Consider the following 17,269-nt stretch of genomic DNA (forward strand, 5'->3'; position numbering starts at 1 on the left):
GTAAAGCGAGCCGATGCGGAATCTCGACCTATGCTCCAATCGTAAAGCAAACAATTTCGTCGAATTCCGCGTTACTCTCATAAGTGAAGCCTATTATATAAAAAGAATGATTACTACATAGTTGGAAAATTTGTTTTTTTGTTAAAAAATATGCCGGTTAAAATTTTTGTGTTAAATATTTAACACATTCATGTGTTAATTTTATATATTGCTGATGTGTTAATTAAACTCAAATGTTAAATTATTAAAACAACTGAAAAAAGTGTAAAACTAACACAACGTGTACATACTTTTAATTTTACACAATAGATATGTTCCGTATTATTAGTGACAGAATTTATTTGTTAAAATATACAGAAAAAAATGTTTGTTTTATTTTACAATAGGAATGAGAGCGACTACAGATCGTCAATAATATTTTTTCAAATTAATTTTATTTAAGAATATGTTAATTTTATACAAAATTTATTTTAAATTACTGAAGTTTGCATTCATTTTTTGTTGAAATATTAACATAGTATTAGTGTCACCATTTGACATATCCATATTATGTTAAATTAATACAAAAATTTGTGTGGACCGTTTGGGACATGCAATATATGTTAAATTTAAGCCAAATTTTTCAACTGTATATGTTAATCTTACAATAATCCCTTTTTAATATCATATTTTTATCCGTCAAAAGAAAGAGAGAAAGAGAGAAAGAGGAATGTAAATGTTTGATAAACTATTTTTAGATGCGACTATAGACTTTTATAAAATTTATTCTTTCTTTCTTTAAAGAGACTATTTATATAGTGAATATTGTATTGCATAATGAAAATAAAGAAAACATTTACGCACAATTTGCGTTGAAAGCGGAAAAATAATTCGGCCGTAATTTTCAGCCGTATTTTCGAGGTTTTAATAAGTTCCTGCGCGCGCGCCTCACTTTTGTTGTTCTCGTTTCGCGTCTTGCCTCGATTTTATTGAGATTTCACTTCTCAAATATCGATCCAATAGTCGAAGAAATTCGCGAGATTAATTAATTGGAAAATTAATTTTTACTTTTAACATTTTTTTCATTTATTTCATGTATTGATAATTAACATTTTTCTTTATTTCTGGTAATCTTGTGCAATTTTTGTACAAATAGCGAAATAGAAATTGAGAAAGAACGAGAAATGGTAAAAGTAAATATCTTCTAGGAAGGAATCATAAAAATACAATCGTATTAATTGTGCACGAGAAACTGAATTTCTAAATTTATAAGTTTTATCGTTCGTATATCTGGATAAATTCTAAGTATTATAATACCGAGAAACGTACATGTGTATGCAATAGATCTGTATCCGGTATTGCTTATAATATAGTTTCACATTTAGTAAAAAGTTGCCTATGATAAAAATCGGCTGTGAAAGTATTGATACAACCTGCGGCTGCGGATAACAGGTAGGTGCAACATCAAGATCCATCGCGAATACCCCACGAGCTTTTCTCGCGAATTCTACAACATCTTTCCATCGCTCTTTCAAGCCGCAATAATTCGTCGGGGAATTGCGGATCAGGATGATGAAGGAGGAAAAGAGGAAGGAGGACGACGATCCGGGGAGGAGGAGGAGAAACGATGAAGGGTTCTGGCGTAACAGAGATATCAAACAATTGGTTCCGCCATTAGACATGATCATCATCAAGGCACAACAATTTTCTTAGTTCTGTTAACTGCGCTGAAAATGATTTCTACCCGCGGGCGGATATCCGAGTTTGCGAAACTTTGACCGTTAGTACTGATGGGCCGATGGGGTTCTTAAAAGTATGATCGGGAAAAATTTCATGATACATTCACAATTGGAAAATTTATGTTTTCTTGTTAAAAAATATACCGGTTAAAATTTTTGTACGGTAAAATATTTAACACATTTATGTGTCAATTTAACTTATTGCTGTTACGTTAATTGAACTCAAAAGTGTTAAGGTAGTTGTCTCGCGACAGTACAATCCAAAATGTTATACTCTGAGTCAACATTAAAACATCCGACTACCTATCCGACTACCGATTGAAAACTTTTGGACATTTTGTACGCTATTGCCAAGTCAACGCCCGCAACGTTCGCAAGCATCATCTCTTTTCGTTTAACTTTCGGTGAACATCTTTTTATTATTGTATTTCTAAAACTAAACGGTTAATAATTTCGGTTTTTTTTAAATAGAATACCTAAAGTGTCCTACTTTGTATTAGTTTTTCATTAGGTTTTCTTGTTATTCTTTCTAATTATTAAAATTCAAAATACGAGATTTTTGTACGTTTTGCGTATGCGACACATAAAAAGTGCAATTTTTGATAGCGATTATCTCGCGTTCGGGACGGTCAATTGCTTTTAAGTAGTACAAACGTGTAGATACCACATTTATTAACGTATAGTTAAATTCTCAATTTTTTCTTGTTAATTGCGATTTGCGAGACAACTATCTTAAATTATTACAACAATTAAAAAAACTGTACAAGTAACACAATGTGCACCTATTTTTAATTGTATACAATAGATATGTTCCATATTATTAGTGACAAGATTTATCTGTTAAAATTCACAGAAAAAAAAATGTTGATTTTATTTTACAATAGGAGTGACTACAGATCGTCAATAACATTTCTCCAAGTTAATTTTATCAATAAAAATATGTTGATTTTACACAAAATTTATTTCAAATTACTTTGAAGTACTTTTATTTTGTATTAAAATATTAACGTAATATTAGTACCATTTAACATATCCATATTTTGTTAAATCAATACAAAAATTTGTGTGGACCGTTTAGGACATATGATATGTTAAATTTAACACAAATTTTTCAACTGTGTTGTAATTTATAGAAACATGATTAAAAAATATATTTCTCGCAAGATCCTTCTGATATAAATTCCGATTTCTTAAAAAGGATATTAGAGAGTTGTCATTCGGATCTAAACAATTTTAATTACTAATTTTGGATAATTTGACACAGTTTATGTAATAATTATCTGTACAATTGTTATATTTCGAAAAAAGCTTTTCGATATTACTATAAAATTGATAATATTTATGATAAACATGTATATAGATCGCGTGATAAAGTAATATTATACTATTTTGAGAATTCGAACGAATGTCGACTCGAATTTTGTTTCAAGCTCGAACGATTACTCCGATTCGGAATATAAATAACGTTTCGTCTTTAACGAGCGATTGTGATTTAAAAGGAGTGAAATCGACTGAGAAAACAAGAAGCACGACAGTGTAAAAAATAAACGGGGGAACGCCCATGAGTGATGGCGCATCAAGAGCGATGAACTAAACATATGTAATTTAATTGGACGCTCTAGAAAGTGCCTTCCTAATTAATCGATTAGTCCGTTATTAGTTTCCGTTAGCGAAACAGTGCGAATCGGGACGTGCCAAGTAGTTAAATATTTAATTTTGCGCATGTATCGCGCTTTCCGTTATAATTAAAAAAACGGAAAAATAATATTCATTAATATCCTATAAACTTTAACGATATATATATGTATGCACAGATCTATTAATACGTCGCTCTTTCAGTTTAGAAAGAGGTCAATTTAAGATCGCACAAATATCATCGAATTGCTGTGCTCTAATTAATTACAAAATTAATAATATAAAGAAATTAATAAAATAAATAAAAAAATGATTAATTAATGTGATAAAATTATAGATACATTTCCTATCGACGAGAAATGTTCAAGAGCCCAGTCTACTTTAAAGCGTCAAAAAATCAATCTTTTTTACATTTTCTAAAGTATGATATCTAAAGAAAATGTCTTTCAAATTTTATTGAAAAATTCGCAAAATTAACGGAGTTATAAGACTTAGATTAGAATAGCACGTTTTAAAATGGGCATGCAAAAATTTTAATGCGTTTTTCTCAAAACACTGTTTTCGAAATCGCTTGTGACGCATATCTTGAAAACTAATGGACCAAATAATTACAATTTTTTTTTTTTAGATAAAAGAGACTTTTTTGGGGGATATTAAACCTAAACAGAATTTAAAAAATTGATACTTAATATTTTCCTGATTTTCAAGAAATAATTTTCAGCAAAAATCTCTAATTTTAAAATTACACTACTTTGTTATTCTTCAATTTTCTCTAGTGAAATTAGGTTCAGTATCCCATAAATATCCTATAGAATAAAACTAGACCAATTTTGTTTAATTTCAGACGAACATTAAAGAAGTAAATATCCAAGATTTAAAAATACTGATGTACTGTTTAAACAGCAATAAAAACATATGTAAAATGTCAAAAAAATCAGTTTCTAATATTCTTCAAAAAAAAATTCCTAAAAATTATCAATTTTTTATACTGCCAGAATAGACTGGGTCGTTAAGAGGATGCCGGATACCGACAGAATGCGAATATTAGTAGGATTGTAAAATATTTTTGTTGATTATAGATATTAACAAATCCTTTTCCATAATTAAAGTATACATAATAACGGAGTGCGGGGTTTATGATTTCATATGAAAAGTAAAAAAAAAATTAAAAAATTACAGTTTTGTTATCGGCTTCTGCCGTCAACATTTACTTAATATAAAAAACCTGCAACCTGCACGTGCCTAACAAGTGAACTCCGCACTCGGCATTTTATCAAAGAGTATTAGTGAACTTCGAGAAGTAAGTTTAGAAGCTTTATAAAAAAGATTTTACTATGCAACATTTTGCACACCGAAATGTTTCTTACTAGGCTTTCAAATACATTTTCAAACGTTCACTTATATTCCTTCATGCATTTCCGAGTGGAGAGGTATCCTATTTTGCACGTACACACCGCAAAACCCTTATATTAAGCAAATATATAATTATTATGGACGGTAAAACAGGACGGTCCAGCATCCTCTTAAGTAGGCAATTATTTTAAAATATTTTATCTCCGAGAATACAAACACACATCTCCTCTTTTGTACAAAAGTAAAGAAAGCAGACCGTCCTCGGTTTTCGAAATTAAGCGTTTCATCAATATTAAATCGGTCGGGGCATGCAACTTTTACGAGTACGTATACGTTTTACGAGGAATCTCCTCGTTCAATCAAATCGCACACAAACATAAAGGAATTTTATATACACAAACTCTCTCTCATATCGTGCATAAATATATACAGCGATCGGCCACGAAATCAGGAATAGATTTTCATGAATTTTCCTTCGGGGCCGGTTATTGCCCAGCCGTTGTGGCCTGATTCCCTTTCTTTAACCCCCTCTCTCTTCTTCTTTCATCCATCCTTGCTTGCCATCCGTCCTCTTCCGCGATTGTCCCGTTCCTCTTTCACCTCTCTTTCTCTTTCTCGTCGTAAAAACGCGTCTTTCTCGTCTCCTCTCTCCATGCTCGATCTTCTGCCGATCCGTCCGGTCGCGATCTTCGTACTCGCCCAACTTCTACGCGGCATCTCCGACTCCGTTTCTTCATGAAATATTCACGCTCGTACGACGAAATCATCGTTTGTTAGTCAACGCCATCTCTCCCGTCTCTCTTTTGACCCATCTCCTCTCTCGCACGGGGCCCGACACTATCTCCAGGCATTGTCATCCTCATTCTGTGGCCCATTTCTTTCTGTGCTCCGACAATCTCTCACGATGTTGTCACGACGTTTCTTTCCTCGCAATGCTTTCGCGAATAAAAAACGTACGTAAGATATTTCGGACATAGTATATTTTTTATGATCGAGGATACATTGCAATTTTTTTTTAAGGGATAATGCATGATAAAATGTGATCGCTTTTGATTTATAAGCGAATTAACTTTCAAGCACATATTTAAATATTCTACGTGTTTCTTATATTCACGGAAAATAAATATAAAAATTAAATAAAAAATAAATATCAAATTATATCAAATAAAAAGCGAAATGTAAAAATATATAAATATAAAAGTTATAAAAAATTATACAAAAAACATCGCTAGCAAGAGAATACAAGAGTAAATAATAACATAACGATATAATTATTTTTCTTCATTATTTGAGATTTTAATGCGCTAGTGTAGAGTGTAGAACGTTGAAAAAAAAATCGATATGTGAAATTTAAATATTTAAAAGTTGAGAAATTTACTGAGCAAAAAAGTTTTTTGTGTTTTTGTACATAAATTTTAGCGTCGCACTCGATAAATTAGATGCAAATTATTGTCGAATACATTTGATTTGCATTTACATTCGATGCATGAGTCCACTACGATCGTTTCAGTCGAAAGATTAAATACGGCGAAAGATGTTGGAAATCAAAATTTTATCACGGAAATCCAAGAAAATAAATAATTTTACCATCTTTTGTACTACGTAAAATCTAAGTATTTTTAAGTAACCCCCCCCCCCCCCCCCGCCGGGCCTATTAACGCGTAAAATCAATTATCAGTTTTCGTAGAACTTGCCAAAAGTCTTCGCGAAATGGCTTCCGTAAGATATTAAGACCTATCACGATACGCTTAAAGAGAAAGAGGTCTAATCAATGTCTAAATTATAGGTGCCTCGGCAACCTTGAAGCGAAATGATACTCGGTGATATCATTTACAAGGCCGTCGCCTAATGATGCACGAAACGAAAATTGATGAAAGGATGCGTGGGATAATCTGGGTCTCTCTCTCTGTTGGATGTTTGCAAAGATTTTCTGCAATTTTAATGAGCAGGTAGATCGTTAATAGACCGCATCGATCGTGAGAATATTTCCGTTTTCAGTCTGACAGATCGATGTGCGATATCCACTATCACTCTATGTCCGTTGATAAATGGAATGGATCACAGTATCTTTAGACGGCAAATAGATATTTTCGCGGTATGATTATAGATCCTTATTACTTTCAGCACGCTAAATTGCACGTGGTCGAGAAACAAATTTTTCTCCTATTTTCGATAATTTTCAATCTAACATCAGTTTTGGTACTTTGATTACCCTCTTTCAAAATTATTTAATTATATTTTCATCCAAAGCTTCTTTTTTAAATCTTTAAATCGAAAATTGTATGTTTTCTGTCTATTATAGGTACAAAGAGAGAGAAAGAGAGAGAGAGAGAGAGAGAGAGAGTGAGAGGGGGGGGGGGGGGACAAACTTTATGAATTATGGAATTATTCCAAGTCGGAAAAATAATAGGTGTCGCATCATTTCGATTCTATCGATCCGCATGTCAACTGAGAACGTTTCTAATCTGAATCCTATTTCAGAAGAGAAAAAGAGATTTGTGTAATAACGGATATATAAAAAATTTAGAACAAAAGAGACTTGAATTTTTGAAAACAAAAACTTGACGGAATTTCTGGAGTTAGACCGGTCAGTGGAATTCATAGCGAAGTTTGTCAAACGAGCGAAGTTCATAACTTTATTTACAATGGAAATAGTCGAAAATGGAGAGTGACGTGATGTAGTACGTATACGTACGTATGTATGTACGCAGCGTTTCATCGCATCGGGATGCGCGTTATTGCGAGGTAATAGAGAGAGAAAGAGAAAAGGGGAACTCTCTACAATTTGTATATAAATTTAATTTATCGAAATCCTCTCAAATCTATAAATAGCAGCTTAATTTTGACTCGAGAATGATTAAAAAAATGATTAATGAGAGTAAGAACAGAATCATAGCGCACACATATGTATATATACACACACTGATATCTCCTTCGATTTGTCGGATGACTGACCGCCTTAAGATGGCTGGTTTCGATTTCAATTCATGATTATGTCCGCGTGTAACAATGCCAAGACAGGAGGCGGCTTGTCTCGCAATGACGAGCAAGAAGTAACAAGTGTGTGCAAGCATCCAGCGATGATGGAGAGCTGATTAAGCAAATCAGAAACGCATCTGATGCGCACGCGATAAATTCTCATCCTCATTGCATTGTTAAAGAAAAAAAAATTTCAGTAGCGTCAGAGTTTGTCTCAATTTTCATATTTTTCTACAAAAACTTATATGATTCTTTTTTTATTTATTTGTGCATATTTTTTGACAACATATACTTTAATTCAATTAAATTTGGGGAATTGCATGTTTTATATATTTATATTTATTGCAATCTCTTGATTTTTCATTTTCACTGAATTTTGTGTACCAAATTTTTATTTAAAAAGTTATTATAATATTAAATATTTCAGATTGCTCAAAAATAATTAACACAGCGCATAAATAGCTACGAAAGTCATAAAGTCAATTCGTTTCACATTAATTTTTTGGCACGTACATTTCTTATTAAATTAAATATTGCTAAAAATTTATCCAGCTGTACATCTAAAATAATATTCGATTAAGCAACGTAAAGCAGGGAGGTGAATCGCGAAGTAAGAGGATTAACATTTGTGTACGGGATGTAAAGCGGTGACACGCATATAAACACACACACACACACGTGTGGAATAATGACACATGTAGGTTCTGCTCAGCCCTTTTTTACGTCTCCGTTCACCACCACCTTACGCGATGTTATCGTCGTTCTTACATCACGAATGTAGGCTGTGGCCTCAAATTTAAGTTTCCATCGAGGTGCTACAATTATCTCTCCGTGCTAGCAAGGTCGCCGGATTGTCCATTCGAAGATCGCAGCCGATGCAGTTTCGCCAAGGCTAACATTGTCGCGTTCGTTACAATTAAATAACAAACGATATACACTTCTTATAGTAAAAATGGACGAAAAGTTCATTATATAAAATTGCCCGTTGTACTTTCATAAGTTAACGATGAGATTGCCTGACTGGATTTACGAACATTTTCGCATTTCTTGCTTTGAATAATTAATGAATATATAATTTTCTTAAAAAAGAAACGTGCCTTGTTCTTTTACTTCGACGCGAATTATAAATAAAGGTGGGAGTTTATATAAGAAAATATATACATGTTCGACATATATAAACATTAGCTTGGTCATAAAAGTGTCATATTCGTGCTGTTCAAATCTCTTGTTGAAGGAATATTTCCGATGATACAACAAAATTTTCCGCGTTTTTACGGAATATTTTTCGCACCAAATCAATCTATAAATTGCCATTTCCGTCGCGAGCACGATTCGCAAAATTCGGGGAATCGACATTAAACGGCGGCAGAGATTTTGATTTTATTCCAAATTTAATCCTCCCAGGAGCATTTTGACTGTTGTACTAATTAATAATAAAGTCCCGAAAGAGAGCATAAACGTCTTTTATGACCGATAGTTTCGACGTGATACGATATTACTAATGGCGGATTATACATATAATATCATGTAATAAACCGGTCCGCGCGCATATTTTTTCCGTAAATCGAGAAACAACATTAAGTTGCAACAACTTATCGTTATCGATTCATGAATGCTGTTATCAATGAGACACGTGGGTAATGTATCCGAAGCGGCTTATCGTGATTGCTTATTATATACAGTTAGAAAATTCGTTTTCTTATTAAAAAATATGCCGGTTAAAATTTTTGTGTTAAATATTTAACACATTCATGTGTTAATTTAATATATTGCTGTTGTGTTAATTTAACTCAAATGTTAAATTATTAAAATAATTGAAGAAAAGTATAAAAATAACACAATGTGCATATATTTTTAATTTTGCACAATAAATATGTTCCGTATTATTAATGACAGGATTTATTTGTTAAAATTTACAGAAAAAAAATGTTGATTTTATTCTACAATAGGAGTGAGAGTGATAGACCGTTTGAGACATGCAATATATATTAAACTTAAGTAAAATTTTCCAACACTGTACAGAGTCGTATTTGCGAAAATCGTAAATTTCGAGGCTTTTTTCCGTCCACGCGGATCCGTATTGTGTCAATCGTCTATGACAGGAGACGGAATCTCTTAAACGGCAATGAGCTAAACACAATGGCATTGCGATACTCGTCGAATTTAATTTAAAGGCAGCGAGTCCATTGTACGCGCGAGAATGTATAAATAGACGCGAAGCCCACGCACCGCAGCTTTATATGCTACCGAAGATCTTGTCGTGAGACAAATTTACATTTACGGTTACAGGTATCCCCGTGAAAAGACTATTGAAATTGTTTCAATTTTCCCCTCTCCTCCCCCCCCCTCTCCCCGAAGCGGCGTCTTATGTAAACTCCCTTTCTGGGCGGGGTACAATTCACATCACAGAGCGAATCTGTTTGCATCGCCAAAAAAATTCCGCTCATTCAAATAACTTTTTTGCGAATGTGTTGACGGCTACCCTTTATATACATATAATTAAATTAAACTATTATAATCTTTTAAAATTCAAGATGCTTTTTTTAATTTTTTATAAAATTGAAGCAAGTGTATTCTAAAAATATGACGTATAAACGATATAGTGAAGGAAGCGAAACTTTAAAATTGGGAATTTAATATTTTCTTTAAGAGAAAGTTTTACGTAAACAAAATATTTTGTGGAAATATAATTTAAAAAAAAAGAAGTACTTTAAAAACAAAATTTAGAAATAAAGAATAAAAATAAGCTTGTTTTCCGTAATCAGATTTCTGTAATTTGCAATACAGAATGAATTCATTTATGTCACACACAAAAATTACGCTTATACAAATAATTTATTTACAAACGTATGAATAGCGCTAAAAAATTAAACAATAAATAAAACTATTGTATAATCTTCGAATATTTAAAATATTTTTGTTTAATTTTTTATAAATGAAAAGAGTTTATGTCAAAAGTACATATAAACGATATAATGAAGGAAACAAAGCTTGGGAATCTAATATTTTTTTAAAAGAAAATTTTACGTGAAAAATATTTTGTGGAGATATAATTTTTAAAATAAAGACACTCTCTGTGAACAAGATTTACAAAGAAGGAATAAAGGGGAAATAAGTTGAGGGAAGATAAAAGACTGCGAACATTTCTTATTGACTTTCTACCTTTCGATTTATGGAATTGTAACAATGCGCCATTTAATCGCGGATCATGGAAGACGCCGGTTGGTAGGAAATCACTGCGACAGAGGTATTTAATGACCGGTACTCCAGCGACGGTATTGTCGTTCGGTGCCCGTTTTATTGCCCCGTTTGCGCCAGTCCAGAACCGAGGTGAAGACATTGTTCGAACGTCTGGGAATCTCTCATGATTGTCGCGATCTCTATATTCTCGTAATAGCCGCCGTATTCAAATACTGATCTGCCAACGCTTGTATACATTTCTCCGGTTTGTTGAGCAACGTAAAAAAAAAAGAGAGATAGGAGGTTATAATGTCGTTCGTGTAATATTGCTTGACACTGCAACATTCTATTCGGTTTTGCAAGCATTAAATTGAAGTGAAAAGCGTGCCGGGTGTGTTGTCATCTATAGCTTTCTGTTAAATTACATATTTGGCTCTATATATGATTTGATTCGCTTCTTTATGCATGAAATAATATATATGTGATTCTACTCCGTTCGAAGAAAAAAAAAACTTATAGGTAAAAATATAATATAATAGCTTTTTTATATTATTATTATTATTTTTTAAATGTCAAATTATATTATTACTAGTATTTTTTTTTTATTTTGCTACCCATAATTATATATTTATTTCTGTATTGCAAAAAAATCTTAAGATCATAAGTTATTTATTTATTTTTTTAAAATGTTATCTGTAAACAAGCATAGTTAGTTTAATATTAAAGATGGAATAATACGGCTGATTTTATTCGACAGAGCCAATTTCGAAATACTTGACCCAATCAAAATATCTCAAAATATAATTTATTATTCATAAGCCTTCTTTTTTCGAGTAGTTTCACATATATGCTCACACACACCCACATATATATAGATATATATGTATAATGATATAAAACTGTTGATAAACCAAAGAGAATTTCCAACAATTCGTATATAAATGCGAACGACCATTTCAATTTTTTTATTTTCGCTTCCTTAAATTTTTGTACTCGCGCGATTTATCGATGTACCTAAAGGAGTTCCGGGACGCGTATCATCTACAATTATTTCCACGTGAGATTTGCGTCCGACGTAATTTGCAATTTATCGCATGCGGACGGTCGATGGGTGCGTCGAGACCGATTCTAACAAATTGCCGATAGCGAGACAGAGATGGATCGGGCGAAAACAGCGAGAGAAGGAAATAATGCGACGAGAGAACCTCTCGGCCTCATCGGTTTCACGGTGTTGTTGTTAACGACGGCGACAAAAATCATGACGTCCCGACTTACCTGTTATCAATTAACTGTTAAATCGTCGTCGATTTACGGTAGCGTGTCTATTGCATGCGCCGTCGACGCAAGTTGTACTCGATGAATAATGCATCGTTGATATCTTGTTTATTCGAGCATTCTGTGACCCACATCTCTCTTTATTCTTATGGAGAGTATTATAGAAATTTGACTGATCAGTTTTAACTCATCGATAAATAATAATTCAATTTTTCTGATTTTTCATGTAGTTATAAATGTTTACGTGTCAATTAATTAATATAATATATTTTAAATCCATTCCTTACACGGTCTATAATCCGCGAAAAAAATTCTAGGAAGAATTCTATTTAAAATTTTAGATGTTATCTTAACGAGTGTATCATGAGTATATTATATACATATATGTGTATTTTTGCTTCAAATGTATACTTTCTGCATTGCATGTAAAATTCTAAATAGGATTCTTATCCCGAATTTTGTCGCAAATTATAAACTTGTTTAAATTTTGGAAGAATTCAGTTTAAATTTGCATTTCAGGCACGTTTATGCAAATGAAACTTAATGTATGAATTTGCGAATAATTCAGTGACACACAGCATAGTCACTTTTGTATTTATATCATGTTAATGCAACATGTAGTATTTTCATTGTTTTAATACAAACATATTTATATCAAGGTCTTTTGCTTGTCTCGTGCATCGGGCAGTCTCACGTGTTCTCGAATGGGCGCAGTCGAGGCGTACGCCTGGAGGCACGTAAATTTATGAACGAGGAAACAGCAGAAACGCGGCGGAGCTGCGAACGTAGCTTTTGCAACGTCTGCTTTCCGGCAGAACGAATCGTGATGTAAGGATGAGCGTGGGCGACTTTGCTTTTGCTCGGGAGAGATCGCAAGCGCAGCTTTGAAACTGGTTTTGAACGAGTTTAGATATTCGATGTACATTTTCAATTTGCAACGATTATATAATCTTTAAATTTGATTTAAGTTTAGTAAGGCAAAGGTTTCGGGTTGTGTCAAAGGTTCAATACTAGTTGAAGCCAAAAATTTTTTTTAATACTCCTTTCAATCTTTTTATATAATTTTAAAATTAAAATTTAACTTTTATTGAATATAAATTTACATATGAAAAACATTATCCGTTTATTAGTTTGTTTATCTTTATTACTATCATTGCCGTAATGTGGCTATGACAACATCTTTACGGCAAAATAGTTGTGCAGCCAAATGGCTATAACAACGTCTTTATAGCAAAATAGTTGTGCAGCCAAATGGCTATAACAACGTCTTTATAGCAAAATAGTTGTGCAGCCAAATGGCTATAACAACGTCTTTATAGCAAAATAGTTGTGCAGCCAAATGGCTATAACAACGTCTTTATAGCAAAATAGTTGTGCAGCCAAATGGCTATAACAACGTCTTTATAGCAAAATAGTTGTGCAGCCAAATGGTTATGACAACGTCTTTATAGCAAAATAATTGCGCAGCCAAATGGCTATGACAACGTCTTTACAGCAAAATAGTTATGCAGCCAAATGGCTGTGACATCGTTTTCAAAGCCTAAAAATGTTGTCCCACTTTTGCTGTCACAACTTTATCAGAACGTCACAATGACGTTGTGGCAGTAGCTGTGGTAGACAAAAATGCTGCAGTTTAAGTTGCGACAACGTTATCGCAGACGTTTTAAAGCTTTATGTGCTACTTGGGATAAATATCCAGAAGCGCCGCTTGGGATATCGTGAAGAAACCGGGAAAAAAAGAGAAAGAGAGTGAATCGTAAATTGTTTTACCTTTTATACGTCATTTCACGATCATGATGCCGAAGATCGTAGCACTTCTGTTGGTTCGTGACACTTTTCCATTTTTGCGCTGCTCACAACGCGGGTCCGAGATAGAGATAGAGATAAGGAGGAAAAAAGAGAGAGAAAGAGAGAAAGAGTCAAACAACACTGAGGGAGAAGAAGAATGAAAGCAGACGACAGGGATGATGACGGAAGACCACTCGTTTGGCAACAACACACTATCCTCACACTCGAGATCACTCTTCCTTTCCTCCTTCTTCCTTGGCCCTTCCACGTGCACGAGTGCTCCAAGTCGGCCCCTCTACAAGGATATGGGATATTGAAACGTCCGCACGAACATTCCGCCAACTTTCAGATCGTTCCTCAATGATACATCCAATCGGAAGATCTTCGTTTCTGCTACACTTGGCGCGACCACGTGCTCGGATAACGGTGTCTCGATCGTTCCCGTTCAGGCACATACACGAGCGCCTACTGTCCCTTTTTCAATACCACACACATCACACACCTTGTAGACAACTTGTCGTTTCGCGAGGGAGATAACTCTGTTTTTATTCTTTCTGACTAGAAGTCCCTCGATCGGCGCGCTAAACAATGATCGACCAAACTTCACCCAAACAGTTCTCTCGCGCAGCGAGAATCCGAGGGATTCACGGCACCGCCGATCTCGATGCGAATCCGATATATTGGTGTCGCGCGTCGACAGGACGTGGGGTCCTGACCTGTCAACGTTTCTCTTTCTCTCTTTCTTCAGGAGCGACGGAAGGAGCTAACCACCGTTGCTCACCACCGTCCGGCGATCGTTTGGCGCCCGTGCTCCGTTGTCCAGGTCCTCTCTCGCGAGGCGTGTGATATCCTCTCCCCTCTCACTCGCCTTCCCGTCGCGGGACGAAGCGGAATATCAGCAAGAGCAGCTCTCGCGGAGGAGATTCGTGAGACGCGACGAGAGCGGAGTGGTCCCCATGGCACGGTGGTGAGTAAGTCGTGTGTAAAGCGGGGCGATGCCGCTTGGTACGCACACAGATATACACGGACACGTGGATACGTATACCGTCGCGGGTACTGTCGATTGGGCGGGGAGACTGAATCTGTAGGCTGACGGGTAGGTTAGTAAGTAGGTAGGTAGGTAGGTAGGTAGGTAGGTAGATAGGTAGGTAGGTAGGTAGGTAGGTAGGTAGGTAGGTAGGTAGGTAGGTAGGTAGGTAGGTAGGTAGGTAGGTAGGTAGGTAGGTAGGTAGGTAGGTAGGTAGGTAGGTAGGTAGGTAGGTAGGTAGGTAGGTAGGTAGGTAGGTAGGTAGGTAGGTAGGTAGGTAGGTAGGTAGGTAGGTAGGTAGGTAGGTAGGTAGGTAGGTAGGTAGGTAGGTAGGTAGGTGAGCCACACACACAGGGAAAAAATACACCGAGAAGACGTACCGGTGTATATGAATGTATCGGATCATACGGTGTGGCCGCGTGATGCGGGATGGTATGAGTGCTTGCTGCGATTTGTCTGTATGCGTGGTAACTGTCTGCGTATATATGTGTTGGTAAGCGTGAGCTGCAGAGGATAGCGAAGGAGAGCTCCCCTGCGTGTTAACCGTGAGAGACGTCGGTAAAGTAAGATAAGTGCTCTCCTCTCTTTCAGCCACAAAGTAGCACCACGCCGGGCACGCGACCTGCCCTCCTCCCTCCTTCTGCATCCCCCCTCTCTTTTGCTCTCTTCTACGCGCTCCTATTAATGTTCCTTTTCCTACTCCTCGTTGTCGAAGGACGTTTCTCCCTCTAACCAACGATTCTTCCTCTCCGCTAGGTTCCTCCGGTGCTCTTCTTGACTGTCCTTCCCACTCTCCATGCGGGAACCCCGGAGCGGAGGTGGATGGTGTTGGTGCACCACTCCCACCCGATGGTCACCGACACACCGGAATCCTCCCAGTCAAGTCGACGCGCTGTCGCGGAAGCGAGAAACAGAGAGAGAGGGAGAGTGATGGAGGGGGAAAAGGGACGGGAGATGAGGAGAATATCGAACAGTCACTATCTCTTCTCTATCGTTACTCGCAGCGTAACCTCCCAAGCAACTAATTCATCTTTGCAACTGTATCGAGACTCTGGCCGCTCCGTCGTCCACGAGTACATTCGTTCCTTCTTCGGTTCCTCCTTCATCTCTTTCTTCTTCTTCTTCTTCGTTTGCGTGTTTGGAACGTTCAGGACAATTTACAAGAGGCTCAAAGAAAAGAGAAGATACATACAAAAACAAGATTAAATAATAAATAATTCAGTTTCCCCTACAAGAGATTTCAATTTTTTTTTTTTTTTTTTTATTAGTATTAAAATATGTTTTAAATAATATAATTTTTGCGACAAAATTTGAGATAAAATATTATTTAGAACGTTAAATGTCGTGCAATACACAGAGATCATTTAAAGAAGTAAAAAAATACACACATTATTAAACTTTTCTCCTGAACTCCGTCGCGATTTGTAGATCACTTAAATATATAAAAGACTTCAAAAAAATAATTCATATAAATTTACATTATAATAAAACTTGAATTAATGTCGATGACAACTTTTGTCATAACTTCATATATTTTACATTCATCAATTATATATTTCTTCGCTTGAATTTTATTCAAATGATATTGAAGGATCAAATTTAGACAGATTTTAATTTGCAAAATATTTACTATTAATGCAATTAATGAACGGCGAGCTACTGTTAAATTTTCGTTGAGATAAAATTGGCATCGAATTCATTGAAGAGCCTCTGAAAAGATATTCGAGATTCTCTCTTTCGATATCGTGTAACAATTGTGACTTTCGAGTTACATATGTACCTTCGGTTACGTAGCTCGCTTAGTTATCCGTCGATTTCTTCCTACTCAATCCGATCCGTTTCGATTTCGATATTGACGCAATTGTGTACCCACCAAGAGAGTGGGTCAATGTACTCATCATTGTCAAAGATCGAAACCGTTTCCCGCCAGCGTTCATGATCATGATATCCCTTCTGTTTCGCCTCCCAGCCGCGCTAATTTACCTCTGCATCTGTATTGTCCCATCCCCACCCATGAGATACTCTGCTCCGGTTTCTCTCCACGATGACGATCCGGTTGTCCTAGGACCGGACCAGCTTGTTGTTACCGTTTTGTGCTCTGTTGGCAGTTTAAACGCCTTTCAACGTTCTCTCTCTCTCTCTCTCTCTCTCTCTCTCTCTCTCTCTTTCTCTGGTCGGTCTTGTAACTATGTCTTTACCATGTGACGATGGAAAGAAAATACTTTTGTGATTGCCTAATTAATTTTTTACTAATTCATATCACTCTACTTTCTTATCTTAGACTAATATTTGAAATTACTGCGATTTGTAGATA

At 35.4% G+C, this 17,269-nt stretch overlaps 1 protein-coding gene across 1 annotated transcript in view; it reads right to left on the minus strand.

Moving 5' to 3' along the window:
• LOC115244014 (MDS1 and EVI1 complex locus protein EVI1-A-like) overlaps positions 1-14,028 on the minus strand; it is a 35,947-nt gene extending 21,919 nt beyond the window's left edge. The window contains exon 1 of the mRNA XM_029821350.1: positions 13,911-14,028. The gene's annotated coding sequence lies outside the window, so the exon portion shown is untranslated. The remainder of the gene's footprint in view (positions 1-13,910) is intronic.
• Between the last annotated feature and the right edge of the window lie 3,241 nt (positions 14,029-17,269).

This window comes from Formica exsecta, unplaced genomic scaffold (genome assembly GCF_003651465.1).
Source record: "Formica exsecta isolate Colony F162 unplaced genomic scaffold, ASM365146v1 scaffold786, whole genome shotgun sequence".
NCBI lineage: Eukaryota > Metazoa > Arthropoda > Insecta > Hymenoptera > Formicidae > Formica > Formica exsecta.